This window comes from Meleagris gallopavo, chromosome 5 (genome assembly GCF_000146605.3).
Source record: "Meleagris gallopavo isolate NT-WF06-2002-E0010 breed Aviagen turkey brand Nicholas breeding stock chromosome 5, Turkey_5.1, whole genome shotgun sequence".
Taxonomy (NCBI): Eukaryota; Metazoa; Chordata; class Aves; order Galliformes; family Phasianidae; genus Meleagris; species Meleagris gallopavo.
Window position 1 is genome coordinate 14,394,350 of NC_015015.2, and position 6,000 is coordinate 14,400,349.

Genomic DNA, 6,000 nt, shown 5'->3' on the forward strand with positions numbered 1-6,000 from the left:
GTTGTGATAAGGGTAAATGGTTTTAAAAGAAAGGAGGGAAGATTTATACTGGATATAAGAAAAAAGTTTTTTACAATAAGGGCTATGAGGCACTGGCACAGGCTGCATTCACCACAGAGAGATGGTGGATGTCCAATCCCTGGCAACATTCAAGGGAAGGCAGGACAGGGCTCTGAGCACCTGATGTAGTGTAGGTGATCCTGTTCATGGCAGGGAAGATGGACCAGATTGCCTTTAAAGATTCCTTCTAACTCAGATGATTGTATGACTCACTCAAGTTCCACAAATGTATGCAGAGAGGCACGCATCTCTCTTGGCAAATATGTTGTTTCATGTTCCCCAACTATAGATGCAGCTTAACCAGGCAGATTGATTTTTGGAGTTTGGGTACCTTGCTGCTATCATTTTGAATTAACTTCAGAAAGTATTTTATTCAATGATGCCTTTAGAATTACAACACTAAATGGTTGTCTGTTGTACAGGTCTTTGCATGCTGCTTATGTTTTTTAACCCAGAACTTTCTATTAAAATTAAATTGCTTTTGCTGTTAGCTTGGAATTGTTTTAGATGGACTTTCTATGGCAAGCAGTTCACCAGGATTTTAAATTCCATCTAATTCCTTCTTTCTTTATTCATATCAACCCTGAAATTGTAGTTGACATAAGGATGCATTTGTACAGAGGAGACTGGCTGAGCTCACATCTCAAAAGCCCACTTTAGACATCTATTGACTATTTTAAAGCACTAAGGGCTAAATCACGCCTTTAGGTATTTGTTTTAGCACTTGGGATTACTGACTGATAAAGAAGAGAATGCGCAGTAAGCTTCAAGAGCTTTGGTTTTTATGTGACAAGATTTATCTGTTGTTTTGATGAGAGATAAAATTATATAAATAAAGTGATGGAGAATATTAATCTTCCCTAGAAGAGTGAGGACTTGCCAGTTTGCTCTGATGCAGAGTGCTCAAATATTTGGCTTGAGCAAGGTCCAGGTTTCACTTCAGTCTTCACCTCCTCCATTCAGCAGTTGCTGTTGAGTTTATCTGCATCTCTTAAGGAGGTGGACAGGACAGGGCAGGGCAGCAGAGCCCTCATGGCTGTTTGAGGGAAACGAGAGAGAGGGAATGGAGGGAAGCCACTGCCTTCAGAAGAGATGCTTTCTCCTCTTCTCACTCCTGTAGGAGCGAGAAAGACCTACTCAGCAAAGCAAAACAAAGCCAAACCTCTGCATTTTCAAGGTCTTTCCTGTGCCTCATCTTTCTTGGAGCCAAGGAATATGAAATACTTGGAGTTCTATACTTGGCCAGTGTACCCGTAAAAACTAAGGCTACTCTTCTGATGGCTTCACCCAATGCTTTTTGGCAGAGAATTAAGTTATTGAGTTAATTTTGTGGTTCACAACATGAATATTGTAAGTGCTCATTCCCTTCTGAGATATGCATATTGGTGTACAAATTGAATTTCAAGCATGTGCAGTATTAAACTCATTTATCAAGAAGATAAGAAGCCACCTTCCTCTCTCTTCCTTTCTTTGGCAAGGAATTCAGGAACTTTGGGTTGTTGAAAATAATTGCTTTGAAAGTGCAGGTAGGGTTCCCAGAGCAGAAAAGAGGCAGGAGACGCACAACATGCTGGAAGAGGATGGTGTTCCAAAGAGAGCACAGCTTTCAAGGACTGGCAGATAAAGGATGGAGGGAAAACACGTGAAAAGTAATTTTTTCAATGTCACATAGTAAGCCTGTCACAAAGTCAAACAGAGCCAAGGTTTCTGTCTCTCTATCCCATTACCCGCTGGCTGGCCTCTACTGCAGTCATCAGAAACTAGAGCGAAGCAGAGTCCCTTTCTCATGGGCACTGTTTTGCAGTCAGTACTTTGAGAGAAGCTTCATGATCTGTTGACAAATTGTTGTGCATGCATCAGTGCACAGAAATCCAGTTGAGCATGCTGCTATTCCCCCTCTACCTCCTCCTACAGGTTAAGGAAGAACAGCTTTGAAAAGAACTTCACTTCTGGATATGGGGACAAGTAAATCTAGAAAGAATAAACAGAAATAGTGATCTGCACCTTCAAGAGGAGGAATTAACAGCTGCAGTAAATCAGAAAGCTGAAGACAGCAGCTGGATTTTTCAAAAGCTTGCTCTCCTAATCATGTAGTCACTGTTATGTGCTTTAAAAGAAGGGTAATGGAGTTCTGTCCTCATGCTGTTAGAGAGACTGCTTTTCACGTGAGGCATCTTCTCTCCAGCCCAGCATAAAAACACTTCTTCCAGTGCCCTGGTCATTGCCTGCATTTCACTCAGATAAAAGAAAAGAAGTGAGAAGGTTCTGCTCGATTCCTTTGCACAGCTGACCTTGTGCTGTTAACTTCACTTAAGAATGTGCTCCAGAAGACATACTTCTGTCTCTGAAAGTCACTGCATGGTCAGTGTGTGTGAGGTGTCAGAGCCAAACCACTGCTTATCTTTCTGTCCCAAGCCATTTTGTTTGTAGGTGAAGACATGGATTTTCCTGGTGTTCAGGCATTGTTGCAGTTCAAGTACTGTCGCTGCTTAAAGACTCCACATCCAGTTTTTCCACTGACTTGTGTGTTGGGAGCCCATTTGGGTTCTTGGATTTTTATTGTTGTTTATAATTAAAACAGATTTTTAGCAGTACAGCTGCAGCCTGATTGCCATTCTTTTAATGAATCTCAAATGAAAAGATGATCCAGCTCCACCTCCTGCAGTTGCGCTGAAAGAGGGAGAATGGGAGAAATTAAAGTAGTAGTGATGCCTTTTACCCTTCCTGCACTAAGTATATAGGCATTGTTTGGAAGGACAGACAGAGCAGCAAGTGGTTTTGCGTGATGAAAAGGAAAGCATTTCTGAGCACACAGAAGTACTGTGCAGTTGTATAGCTCAGCTAGTTTTCATGGATCCTGCTGCTTTCATAATAATATCCTTTTCTTTTCTTTTTTAAGACATTTCCACTAGCAGCATCAAATCACTCATCTGGGGCCATTCTAGAATGGCAATAGAAAGCACAGCAATACCAGCAGAGGAACAAAAGTACTAGGCTGCAACAAGTGAGGATATGCCCAAATACAGCAGCCGTAAGCATAGAAATAAAGGAAAGAAGCTACTTACCCTTAGAAGACCTCCAGTACACAGGAATCTTCAATGATACCCATTTGTCTCCAGTGCCAGCCCTTAAATGAGGTCTGGGAAGGGGTGGATCCTGGCTCCACCCCTTCCAGTTACTCAGATACATTGCATCACCTGAGCTCCCCTGTATTGGCCGTGCCTTCCCACCAGGTGCTCAATCACTGCTTCAGCCTGTGACTTAGCATTTCTGCTACAGGGAAGTAAACAGTCACGTTTGAAAGAATTTACTTCTAATTTCAGAACAAACCCGAAATAATAAAATCTTTCTTTGTGAGAAGCATTTGACAGGTGTCAGGCACTTAAATTTGGGCAGTTTCATCACAGTGGTAGGGAGATGCCACCTACAATGACTGCAAGCACGAGCAAAGCGGGGCAGCAGTGTGACTCACTGCACATGGAAGTGGTTTTGAATTTTTGATGGAGCTGTGTTGGACTGGAAAAGCTGAGCTGGAAGTGAGAGGCACCTGTAAAGCCCTCGGGTTCCCTAAGGGCATCTCTCCATCCCGCGCTGTTCTTTCACTGTAAAACGTTACTGTCAGACTGCAAAATTCCTGATGTTCAGCTGCAAGGCAGCATTTTGTGAGCTCCAATGTGCATTGCTCTGAGGAGGGATGTCTGGCCTAGTTCTGAAGTTATTTGTGCTGTGTCCTTTTCCATTGCTATTGAAAATATGCATCAGAAGTTATTTAGGAATGTGAAGATGAGGCTAATTATTCAGTCAAAATTAAACCCTACAGCATTGTAGGTTAGAGTACACCTTAAAAAGTACATCATGTTTGCAACCCTTGTCATGGGTTGTGTACCGTATATGTATGGTCTGTCTGAAAAGGCAGATGTTGGTCTGAGGAGCAGTAATGCTTTGGAGAAGGAATCCCTTTTATTTCCAGGAGTATTTGGAGTAGAGGCTGGTAACTGTCCATTTGTAATCATGGTTGATCTCCACTTAATTTGAGCTATTCTAGCTCATTTCTGCCAATGTTAAATGAAACTTTAAGAATGAAGAAGGATAAAGGAGGAAATTAAATGATAAGTCTGCCAAGCTTCGTATTAGGGTGTGTAGAATTTATGGCAAAAGCAAATTTGGCTTACCTATTAGGAGATTATAAAGAATGTATTTAGAAGGAAGCTGAAATGCTTATTTTTATTTAATGTCCCAGAGATCGTTCTGCACATTATCTGAATAATTACTTCCCATGCTTCTGTAAGTAACACATTATTTTCTTTCAAACTATTGTGTACCTTAAGTCTATTAAAATGATTCCATTGTTTGGGTTTGTTATTTTCTGCATAAAGGAGCATTTGTAAGCACCTATAGTGAGTACTCCTAAAGGCATCTTATTATAAAACAGCCAAGTATGAAGTAAAGCATAAACAAGCTGAGCTAGTGCACATACGAAGGACTGATAGGATTACTGGGAGATCATTTCATTACCAAATCTGCAGTTGTTTAAAGGAGCGGCCTTTCAGTCTTACAAAAGAATCAGAATGTTGTTTTGGTTTCACACTGGTCGCTTCTCAGACCTTACATTTCCCTGTACTCTGTGTGGCCGCACAGGCAGCTGGCAGAAAGGCAAAGATTGCTGAGCTCTGAGTAAATGAAGAAACCACGTTCCTCTGGGCTCTTGTGAATGGCCATGCCCTGCAGTCATTCGGGACACCTTGGGATATTTAAATCTGATGTACTGACGTTCTTGTATGTAGAAACCTTGCCAAAGTGCTCTGCGGGAGCGGATTGTCGAATTGAGTTTTGCACATATAGGAGTTAATACATGAGTTGTACGTGTGTAACTGATACCAAATGCTGTGATTGTAATCCCTTGTTAACAAAGGGATTGGCTTGCAGTACAGAAAGACTTACATTGTATGTCTGCATGCTGTATTATCCCCAGTAAGGGTTTTGGAGCCCTATCTGTTTTCTAACTCTGAGTGCCTCCTCACTTTAATGCATTACCTGCAGAACTTCTTTCTAAGACATGGTAACTGTGTTTCTCCAGTGATTCAGCACTAAATGCAGTATTTTGGACTTGACTGACCTGAGTTTGGATGCATACACACAGACTCTAAGCTCCTCTTTCTTTCATTTTTGGCAATATCCACGTTGTACCCTGTGGGCGTATTGCCCACCTGACCACTGTTTGCTATCTGAAACTGTCCTGAGGGTGGGTTGAGTGCTTTGAATCCTTCCATGAACCTCGTTCTTGTGGCTGTGCTGGCATTTCAAGCAGGAGAGAAGTGAGCTCTTGTCCTTCGAGGTAAGGCAACGAACCCAGTGTCTAAGCAAGCAAGGCAGAACGTGGCTGTGGGGACATGCCAGCTGCTTTAAGGTGAATGGATTTATTGCACAGTTCTCCTGCTAGTGTGGGGACATCCACCTTTACCTAATACCACCCCTTCTGTATTGTTTGTTAGTTGGGAAATGTTTGTTTCCTGTGCACTATTTGGGACTTCTCAGACATACAGAAGTACTTAAGATTAAGACCTTAATATTTAATAAGCTTTCTATTGTTAAAGAGTGAGCAAGCCTGCCAATGTGAGATTGGGCCGGCAGCTCAGTGGATTAATGGAAACAGAGTTGGATTTAAAAGCCCTGAATGATAATCTTTAAATATGCCTAGGCATTGTGGTTGTGCAATTTCCCTGGGGAATCATCACATTCTCTGCTTCAGAAATTGCACTGAAGACATAAATGAAAATGCAGCACAGCCTTTCCTGCTGACAAATCTGCTTTCATTCCTGGGGCTTAAATTCCGTGTTATGTGTCTGTATATGCAGAATGTCATTCCTTCAGGATTTTCATTTTTTCATTTATTATATTGTTTCCACTGGAACAATTTAACCAAAACTAGGAAAAAAAAAA

General features: G+C 41.6%; 1 protein-coding gene and 1 long non-coding RNA gene across 7 annotated transcripts in view; one reads left to right on the forward strand and one right to left on the reverse strand.

The window, feature by feature from the left end:
• CHID1 (chitinase domain containing 1) overlaps positions 1-6,000 on the forward strand; it is a 119,197-nt gene that overhangs the window by 107,315 nt on the left and 5,882 nt on the right. The gene's annotated exons all lie outside the window — the stretch shown is intronic.
• LOC109367697 lies at positions 676-3,242 on the reverse strand. The gene is made up of 2 exons (XR_002115022.1): positions 3,126-3,242; positions 676-2,730 (listed from the first exon to the last, which is right to left on the reverse strand). It is a non-coding gene; the product is annotated as an uncharacterized LOC109367697 (long non-coding RNA).